The sequence below is a fragment of the Triticum aestivum genome, chromosome 1B (genome assembly GCF_018294505.1).
Source record: "Triticum aestivum cultivar Chinese Spring chromosome 1B, IWGSC CS RefSeq v2.1, whole genome shotgun sequence".
Lineage (NCBI taxonomy): Eukaryota > Viridiplantae > Streptophyta > Magnoliopsida > Poales > Poaceae > Triticum > Triticum aestivum.
Window position 1 is genome coordinate 536,080,678 of NC_057795.1, and position 11,003 is coordinate 536,091,680.

Below are 11,003 nucleotides of genomic sequence, written 5' to 3' on the forward strand. Positions count from 1 at the left end.
ATAATGATGCATATGTAGATAGCTATGATGTAAGTCTTGCTGGGTACATTTGTACTCACGTTTGCCTATTTTATGTTTTTGTAGAGAGACTTCAGTCTCATTAGTAGTTCCTCGTGGACTTCGACGTTTAGCTTGTTACCTCAGCTACGATCTTGTGCCCTCGGCAGGATCTAGTAGATAGTCAGGCTTCTCAGCCTTTTTCATTTGTAGATGTCTATACTCAAACATGTTAAGCTTCCGTTTGTGCTTTTGACTTGTATGCTCTGAATGTTGGGTCATGAGGCCCATGTTTGTAATATCTCGCTCCTCGGAGCCTATTGAATAAAATATTTGAGTTGTAGAGTCATGTTGTGATGCCATGTTGTATTTGCACATATCCAGCATATTGTGTGTATGTTATTGAAATGCTTGGTATGTGTGGGATCTGACTATCTAGTTGTTTATCCTTGGTAGCCTCTCTTACCGGGAAATGTCTCCTAGTGCTTCCACTAAGCCTTGGTAGCTTGCTACAGCTCCGGAACACTTAGGGTGGCCGGCATGTGTCCTTCTTCATTCATGTGTCTGTCCCTTTGGGGAAATGTCACGCGGTGTCTACCGGAGTCCTGTTAGCCTGCTACAGCCCGGTTTACCAGAGTCCTGCTAGACCAGTTGCTACAGCCTGGATTCACTCGCTGATGACCGACACGTTCGTTGCTGGGTCATGTATGCCTGTCCCTGTAAGTTAGTGCCACTTTGGTTCACAACTAGTCATGTCAGCCCGGGCTCCTTGTCATATGGATGCTAGCGACACTATCATATACGTGTGCCAAAAGGCGCAAACGGTCTCGGGCCTGGTAAGGCGACACCCGTGGGAATACCGTGCGTGAGGCCGCAAAGTGATATGAGGTGTTACATGCTAGATCGTTGTGGCATTGAGTCGGGGTCCTGATAGTTTTGGTATCAGAGCTTGACTGCCTGTAGGTCTACCAAGCCAAACTGGTCGAAGTTGAGTCTAGAAATTCTTTAGTTATATAAGGGAATTGATTGTGGATGGGAACACAAGGCTCTTTTTACTCCTTATACCTTATGTCCTTCTGATCTGATTCATCTTATCTTTCCTACGGGGTCAAGGAACTAGGCTTTCTCTTCTTTCTATCAGGATCACGTGTTACTAATTCTGTAGACTTATAGAATTGTTGGACTTAAGCCTCGGTTCGGTTCCTACTATTTTTGTATGTTAACTGTTGATCTCGTAACCTTGATATTGTGCTTCTGAGTGGTTATGCCACCATTTTTGTAGCATGTCTCAAATCTTTTTGAGCATTTACAACCGTTATTCTGTCCGAGTCATCTCAGTTCTAAACAGTCAGATGCATTTGCAAATCCCTTCTTACCGTTCCAATGTTCCTTTGGCCAGGTTAATCACACTAATTGCTGAGTTGAGGTACTCTATTGCCTCGACATATATGTTGGAGTTATTATTATGACCCTAGGTGTCTTAGGGGATCATCTAGTAGTCTAGCCATGTTTTGTGATCCCAGTGTGATGATTCTAGCCATCATTCTCGACAGCATTCCGTGATGCCATTTAGTTAGTAGGTATTCTACTCCTGGGTTTTGAACCCGAGATTCGCCCTACTTATTTCATGTTGATAGTGTTTGCTAGTTTCTTTAGGATATTAGTAACCTTTGCGATAGTCCTCGAGGTCCATGGTATTTCCTTCTTCCAAATACCATGAACTGCTTATGGCAGAAGTTCCTTGAACCAAGAGATCACAACAAGAGTGCTCTCGATGAGTTCTCGATTCTATGTTGTGACTCTGTCAGTTCTACCTTCTTTGCATGGGTTATCCGGAAGAAATATGTTGAACTCGTTCGACATGCTAATCTATGCATCCACAACTCAGAAAATCATTTTTTTTGACTTGTCCCTCTTTAGTTGTTTTCTGGCCCTCGTTTATCAATTGTAAGTCAGGAGTAGTTCTGCATTCGTGTTCATCGATGTCTACTACTCCTGTGGTCCGTCAAGCCATTCTATTCGGAATGACTAGGAGAAACAAACTCTAGTACCTCATCCATATCCAGGATTGGGTACAAGTAGTTGTAATCCACAAATCAAAATGCCAATCTAGCTTTTGATTTTGTTCTACCCTGAAGTATTACCCACTTTATGTCAGGAATGTCATGAGGGTTGCACCTTCTCTTATGGATTCTCGACGTAGTGATACTTCTCGCCATCATTATTCATTCCTCGGTTCCGTGTTGTCACAACCAGAGTGCCGACAAGTGAATCGTGATGTGTGAAATCTATACTCCTAGCAATCTTGTTGCTTGGTAGATAAAGGACAATAATTTCATTCTTAGCGTGTTGGTTCTTGAATCATCATTCTAAGATAGATTGTGCTACCTAGTCCTTATTTTCGGTGTACTCTTCGATCAATGAGTTAGGATTGTGTCAATCCCTCGCTCTTTTGATCATATCGTCTTGCCCAGAAAAGCAAGATTATTCTCGAGCTTAGTAGCATATTGGTGGTTCATGATTTTCCGAATATCTTCTCGGAAGTATTACCAGGTTGTCCCCTGACCCTTATGTTGAGTTCATGATCAAGTTGGTTTATTCCTGTAAACCACCCTTTCCCCAAGAATCCATGTTGGATACCCCTGAGCTAGTTGGTTAAGCTATACGTCAACTTGGAGAGCTGGAAGATAAAAGCTTGTCCGACTTAGTTCATGTTAAGGGATATCTTGTATGTATGTTGAAGAAAGATGATATCTTCAATGATTAGTCTTGGTGATCAGTTGTTGGACCTATTATCTTATCAAAACTTTGATTCGAGTGTGGGCTATTCTCAAATCAAATCAGAACCAACGATGTTCGTAATGTTGTCTTACTCGTGGTTCCTCCTCGAGCATACTCCATTATATCTTTTGGTCTGACCAATGCTATCACCATGTTCACATAATTGTGGAATTCCATTTATATGGAAACCAGGATGAATTGTTGTTGAGCCCATCGACAACATCCTTATCTTCTCCATAATCTTGTTGAATATTAAGTTAGTATTGGAAACTTTTGAAAGCATTTCTTCATGCTAGCGCATGGAGTATATGTTTGGATGAAAGAAGTGACTTCCTATCATTCATGTGCATTCGATGCAAGTTGCCACCGTGAATTTGAGAGAGTTATTTTTGCTTCCTCTGGAATCATCCCAAGTCAGTCATGCATGTGCAAAGTATACTATGGTTTGGTAGATTAATTACCTCCACCCCATATGTATTTCCTAGCACCCGAAGCCACCGATTGATTTGCTCAAGGAAAAGGAATTTGTTGTGTTAATTCTAGATCATGCACAAGACTCCGATATCCTCGATGATGGTTCCCAACCAGAACTCGGTAGTGTTTGTTGTAAGACTACCATGTGGTCATGCTTGTCTGGGATAGCGTGTTCACATGTGTGTAGCAGAACCAGCTCATGTTTTGGAGATTACTACCGCAGTCCATTTCCCGAGAATCTCGCAACATTATCTCGTCGGTTTGTGTTGCAAGCTCTCATTTTTCTTCCTAGACTCGATGAGTCTGGAATATTCTGACACCAACCAGATCTGAATCTCAGGCAGATATGATGGTCGGAACATTTCCCAAGAACTATAATATTGGCCTCTCTGTAACCCGGTAAAGTGGATATCATGGCCAACACACCCAGTCGGAAGACCCATTATTGCAGTATCTTGATTGAGGAAGTTGGCCACCTCCCCATAAAGATTTCGTAGGATTTACTCCCTAGTTGTCCCTTATGGATTTTTGTGTTCCCGAAGTCCGACCTTTTACTTGATGTTCTAGATATCAAACCATATCTATGAATGGGATACGCTAGCACATCAAGGAGAATATTAGAAGCGGAGTGCTAAATGTCTCTCCGTCGATTATCAAGATTTTGTGGCCTTGGCATTGCTAAGGTAAAATCTTAGAAGGTGTTGTCTTCCTTTGCATCTGCATCGTCCATCACTATTCATCATGGTAGTATTATGTGTTGCCAGGATCCTCGACACGGATGTTGGTAAGACCCTGATGAATATGGAAATGCTCAAGTTCTTGAGAGCACGCTCAGACACTATGTTATATCCTTGATATCAATTGGAATGTGCCTCCCGTTTGCCGAGTTGTTCTATAACCATAGTTTCCTTTCCGATCAGAGTATGCAATTTTTTCGAACTCCGTGAAACAATCATTTGTGAAATTGCCTTAGGCTGGTATAGAGAGTTTCATTGGTCTTCGTGTCAAAAGTAATTCTTTTTGCCACTTAAGGGAATAATCTATGAGTCACCTTCTCCAAGATGCCATGTTTGTTATGAAGGGAAATCAACTCCTTGCTACGTTGACACCCGTTCACCACCTTCTTAAGTGTGGAATTTTTGCCTACGCAACTGAACCCTTGTCATCTACTTCTTTCCATTGCACCTAATGTGTGTTTTGTGTCTCAACTCGAGAGATGTTAGTATGTCTCATCACGTGAGTTGATCGTGAGTTGCTCGATCTTCAAGGAGATCGTTTCCAGTAGAATCTCTTTTCGTTGTCATCGAGCTGAATGAAGATCTCGAGAGCAAGGATATTACTATCAACATGAAGTAAGGAACCAGCGTTCCTATGAAGGGCAATTGGATCGAGAAGATTGTGTTAGCTTTATGTCCCCTCTGCCTTCTTACCTCACGTCATGAATCTCGGGACGAGATTCTTGTTTTGTGGGGGTGAGTTGTCACAGCCCTAGCTCAGTCCTTGTTTTCTTTGCTTGATCATCATGTCATCATATTTAAGATTCAAATGAATCTGAATTGGGGATGTTCAAACCCTAGCATTAAATCAACTCAACTAGGGTGGATTAAAATCTTTTTCAATAAACCCAAAAAGTCCCTAAGAAAAGTTCAAGATTTCTGGTTAAGGTGGAAACCTCTCCCAAAAATGATGAATATATTCTTAGATCATTTTTGGATTTTTGAACTAAATCATATTGTATTTGACTTTGGGCATTTAAACACTATAAATAATTTAAATGATCAAATAATGTTGGAATTATTTATGGGACACTGAAATAATTTAGAAAGTGCTCATGAATATTTTCAGGATTTATAAAATTGATTTGGTTTTTAAAACTGGATCAAAAACAAAGTACACAAATAGAAAAATAGAATTAAAGGAAAGAGAGAGAAGGACTTACCTGGCGCTTACCTGTCCCGCTTGGCGGCCCAGCACTGCTGGCCCAGCCCACCACCGCAGCTCCTCCTGTCGTCTTCCTCGTCGGACAGAAGGACGAGCGTGTGGCCGCGGCGCGTGCGCATGCGCCGAGCCACCTCCTGCTTGCCTCCCCGCCCTGGATCGGCTAAGGATGCGAGGGCACCCCCCTGAATCCCCTCTCTCTCCCTCGAGCATCCCCCTCGGGCCTCTCTCTTCCTTGCTTCTCTGCTCCCACCCGGACACTCCCGCCGGCCACCGCAGCTCGCCCGCATGGCCACCGTCGATGCAATGCTGCTCCACCTTTTCCCCGAGCTCCGTAAAGTCTCGCCCGTCCTCTACACCGAGCCACGCATCGAGGGAGGCCCTGCATCGCCGCCTACGCGTCGTCTTCAACCTCCGGATCTGACGGCCGCCTCCGGTCAATTTGGCGCCTCAGCGCATCCCCGACCTCGCTCTCGCGCTCGTCGACCTCACTGTGAGCTCCGCCGTCGATTACCCCTAACCCCGTTGCATTTCGCCAGTCGTACCTGTCGTTCTGCTGACGCCCGTAGCATCGCAATGGTCGAGCCGTGCTTCGGCGCCGCTCCGCTTGACACCGCCGCTGCCTTAGGCCATCTCCGGCAGCCCCGCAGCCACCACCCGATGCGCCTCGTCGCGCTGCAGCCTTAGAGCCCAACCCCGCCTCCTCTCATTGCCGGAGTCGCCGGGACGAGCGACGCCGCCGAATCTGTGTGTCACCGGCGGTTAACCGCCGACGTGGCCGGCTTAATTAGTGCCTAACCACATTGCTAAGTACCAACCACAGTCACTAACACGCGGGACCCACTGGTCAGTTTGACCTGGGGTGCTCCATTGACTGCTGACATTAGCATGATGTCATGCTGACGCAGTAAATCATTTACTGGATTTTGTTTAATTCCAAATAACCAAAAAATCCAAAAAATGATTTGAACTTCTCAAAATCATAGAAATTCAACCGTAACTCCAAATGAAATAATTTATATATGAAAAATGATCAGAAAAATCCAATCTATCCATCTGTACTGGTTTCATGCATGTTAAAGCAACTTAAACCTGCTGTTTATATCAAAACATGATAATGCACTATTTGAATTCATAGTTTGAGTTTGAACTTGAACCTTGGGTTCAAAATAACTCAAACCCATCTGGTTATAGTTGCATTAGGCCAACACACTCATATTGCCATGTCATGAGCATGCATCATATTGTGCATTGCATTGATTGTGTTTCCTTCTCTGTTGCCGACAATTGTCCCCTCTCAGTAGACGTGGTTCCGACGATGAGATCGATGACACCGATGAAGAGCTATACTATCTTCAGAAGTTCCAGGCAAGCAAAACCCCTTGTTCATTCTGATACAATCCCACTCTCTCGCTCATGCTCTCTTTTACTGCATTAGGACAACAACGATTCAACTGTTACATGCTGCGGTAGATGAACCCCTTTCCTCTGCATGACCTGTCATTTCCACAGTAAATAGATGAAACCCACTAGCATGAGTAGGAGTTGTTTGAGCCCTGGTGTGCCTACTCATTCATGCTTGTTTGTCATGCCTGCTATTGCTTAGAGTTGTGTTAGGTCTGATTCATCGGGGATGAATTGGAATGTTGTGAACATGTCCTACTGTGTGTAAGCTAAGTGTGTGAACACGGTTTGGTAAAGGTAGCGGTGAGGGGCCATGTAGGAGTACATGGTGGGTTGTCTCATTGAAGCCGTCCTCCGGAACTGAGTTCTGTGTTTGTGATCCATGAACAGTTACTACCACACATTGGGCTCCAGGCTCTCCAATCTCTCTTGACTTATTAATCAACTCGATCTCTGTCCAGGAGTTGCAACTAGTTTCTAGTGTTTGTAGGCAGTGCTAGTAGTCTACCAAGTGGCACCCGGTATAGGTGGGCTTGGGACAGACTAGGTGCAGTGGCACGGTGTACCAAGTGACACCCGGATGGTGGGCTTGGGAACCCTGCTCACATCGTTTGGGGCTGTGAGCGACACCCTGGCCGGATCTCCGTGCAGATGGAACCCGAATAGGTGATAAACCTGGACTAGAGACTTGTGTGGTTAGTCAGGTCATGGCCGACTCCCTCGCCAGGCTTCCGCTTGAAGGTTGCCGAGATACACGACGTGTACATGGTGGTAAGTGGCGAGAGCATGTGTGAAGAAGTACACCCCTGCAAGTTTAACATCATCTATTCGGATAGCCGTGTCCGCGGAAAAGGACTTCTGGGTTGCCTGTATAGTTCATAGACAAGTGAAAGTGGATACTCTAAAATGCGCAAGATAAGCGTGAGTGCTATGGATGGCGTTCTCGTAGGAAGACGGGAGCAGATTCATAGTAGTGTATTGGTTGGTGAATATGTGGACTCGTGTGCGCCACCTCAAAAGAGTTACATTGCAGTCGTAGTTCAGGATAGCCACTGAGTCAAAGCTGGCTTGCTGCAGTTAAACCCCACCATCCCTTTGTTGATAATGATGCATATGTAGATACCTATGATGTAAGTCTTGCTGGGTACATTTGTACTCACGTTTGCCTATTTTATGTTTTTGTAGAGAGACTTCAGTCTCATTAGTAGTTCCTCGTGGACTTCGACGTTTAGCTTGTTACCTCAGCTACGATCTTGTGCCCTCGGCAGGATCTAGTAGATAGTCAGGCTTCTCAGCCTTTTTCATTTGTAGATGTCTATACTCAAACATGTTAAGCTTCCGTTTGTGCTTTTTACTTGTATGCTCTGAATGTTGGGTCATGAGGCCCATGTTTGTAATATCTCGCTCCTCGGAGCCTATTGAATAAAATACTTGAGTTGTAGAGTCATGTTGTGATGCCATGTTGTATTTGCACATATCCAGCATATTGTGTGTATGTTATTGAAATGCTTGGTATGTGTGGGATCTGACTATCTAGTTGTTTATCCTTGGTAGCCTCTCTTACCGGGAAATGTCTCCTAGTGCTTCCACTAAGCCTTGGTAGCTTGCTACAGCTCCGGAACACTTAGGGTGGCCAGCATGTGTCCTTCTTCATTCCTGTGTCTGTCCCTTCGGGGAAATGTCACGCGGTGTCTACCGGAGTCCTGTTAGCCTGCTATAGCCCGGTTTACCGTAGTCCTGCTAGACCAGTTGCTACAGCCCGGATTCACTCGCTGATGACCGACACGTTCGTTGCTGGGTCATGTATGCCTGTCCCTGTAAGTTAGTGCCACTTTGGGTTCACGACTAGTCATGTCAGCCCGGGCTCCTTGTCATATGGATGCTAGCGACACTTCATATACGTGTGCCAAAAGGCGCAAACGGTCCCGGGCCTGGTAAGGCGACACCCGTGGGAATACCGTGCGTGAGGCCGCAAAGTGATATGAGGTGTTACGTGCTAGATCGGTGTGGCATTGAGTCGGGGTCCTGACAGCTGGAGGATAGATCGCTCAAGGGAAGCGAGACTGAGGTAAGCTCGCTTGAGCTCGCGATGCAACCATCCCTTAGCCGGCGTGAGGGGGCGGTGATCTTGGGCCACATCCAGACGAAAGATGAGCTCGCGCGCAATTTGCAACTGAAGGGAGATGTTGCCAGTAGTGCGCGCCCCCCAGCTTTGCAGTCGACGTGCCATGGCCTTGAGTCTGGCAAGATGCGCCGGAATGGGTTGGGGTCGGGAGGCACGGCGTTCCAGGCCTCATGCACAGTGTCATGAAAGCCATTGAGCTTGGGCCAGAATCGCTCGAAGTGAAAGCGGCGCTTGCTCGCACCGTGGGGCGCACGATCGATGAGCAATGGGCAGTGATCCGAGGCGGCCGTAGACAAGCAGCGGAGGAGGTGCTGCGGGTTGATGGTCTCCAAGGAAGGAGTGCATAACACACGGTCATTGCGCACAAGGGTAGGGTTGCTTTGCTCGTTAGACCACGTATATTGCCTCCCGTGTAGGTATATGTCACGAAGGGCATGTCAGCAATGAACCGACGGAAACGGCTCATGGCGCGATGATTGAGATTGCTGTTGTTTTTGTCCGTGCAAGAGGTGATCATATTGAAGTCGCCACCGAGGAGCCAGGGTCCGGCAATGATATCACGCAAGTCATGGAGCTCGGCCATGAAGGCAATCTTGTCGTCGACGTCTTGCGGTCCATAAACGCTCGTGATCCACCAAGGGGGGTATCGACACCAATGGAAATAGTGGCAGAGATGTGAAAAGATCCCGCGATGGGGTTGGCAAGGGTGACGTGGTCGCTGCGCCAGGCCAAGAGAATTCCCCCACACGTGCCCGAGGCGGGCAAAAAGTAGAAGTCCGAGAAGTAGGGACCCAGGAGCTCATACACAGTCGACAATGAGACCAAGCTGATCTTAGTTTCTGAGAGACACACGATGCAAGGGTCGATGGGAGCAAGGACTGATCGGACGGCGGTGCGCTTGGCACGGCTATTAAGCCCGCGCACGTTCCAGAAGACGATCTTGAGGCTATGATCCATGGGAGGGATGGGGGCGAGGAGAGTGATGCAAGGCGCATCAAACCTCGACCAAGCGAGGAGCAGCAGGGGTGACGCCGTCGAGCAGCCCGGGAGGGATGGTCCATCCAAAGAAGTCCACGAAAGCCAAAACGATGTCGCCTGCAAGCGGTCTGGTGAAGAGCTTGTTGTAGCGTGCAAGTGCCTCCTCGGAGATGGGCTCGTCGTCGCCAAGAAGCCCGAGGCGGTGTAGGAGCACACGCTTGGCCTTGGTTTCCGAATCCAAGCCTCTGTCACTCTTGGCCAGGCGACCACTGCGCCGTGGAGTGAAGTTGGGTGGCACAACACCTCGCTTGCGGCGCGAGGAAGGAGTCTCAAGAACGAAGGAGGGGCACGTTCTGATGGAGTTGATGTATTGAAGGACGTCTACGGGAACCGTAAAAGACGCAAGGCCGTTGGAAGTGTAGACCGGAGCTTGGACGTGCGTCTGCATGGCCTCGGGAGGGGGAGCGCAATCAACGACTGCGCGCGGGCCCGCTGCATGTGGAGTGGACGTGGCCATGCACGGCGTAGGTGGGGCGCTGGGGCCAGCCGCATGCAGAGGGATCATGGGGTCGGCCGCATGCCTCGGGGGTGGGGAGGAGGCATGCATGGGGAGGGAGGCGGGTCCCACCTGCAACGACGGGAAGGCAAGCGACAGCGTGCCAGGCAGGGGCGCAGGATCCGAGGTAGCGGTCCTCGCAGGCACGGGATCAGGGCGCGGATCGGGATGGGGTCCGCCGAATCATCCACAGCAGGAGCGTGTCTGTCCCCCGGCGAGGAATGGCGCAACACACGGGTGAGATCACACGATGGCGACGCGGGTGGGGCCTCAATCCGGAGTTGCTGATTGGCAGCGGGAGGATCCGATGCGGACCGAGGCGGGGAGGGGACGGGTGGCGCATCCAGAATGGCCAAAATTTGAACCGGAGGCGCGCCGGAATTTTGTCCCCGGGCAGCGGTCATCCGCGACAGCCCTTGACGAACAGGGGGGCCAGGTTGACGCAGCCAATGGCTGGATGGGGCCCCAGGACGCCCTGCCACCCATGGTACAGTGGGGGCCCACTATGATGGCGACGTCGGTTCTTTTGAGCGCTCAAGACGATTTTTGATTGCATTACTGATTCCAACGATTTTCAGATGATTTTGAAAAATCAGATCTAGTTCTTTTGAGCTTTTGAGTTTTTAGACCCAGACTGTTCAGAATCAAATGAAAAGAACTGGGTCGCACCAGGAACGGGTGGATAACTGGCATGTGCACATGACCTATAGAATTCACACATCCAGCATGTTGGAAATATGCCCTAGAGGC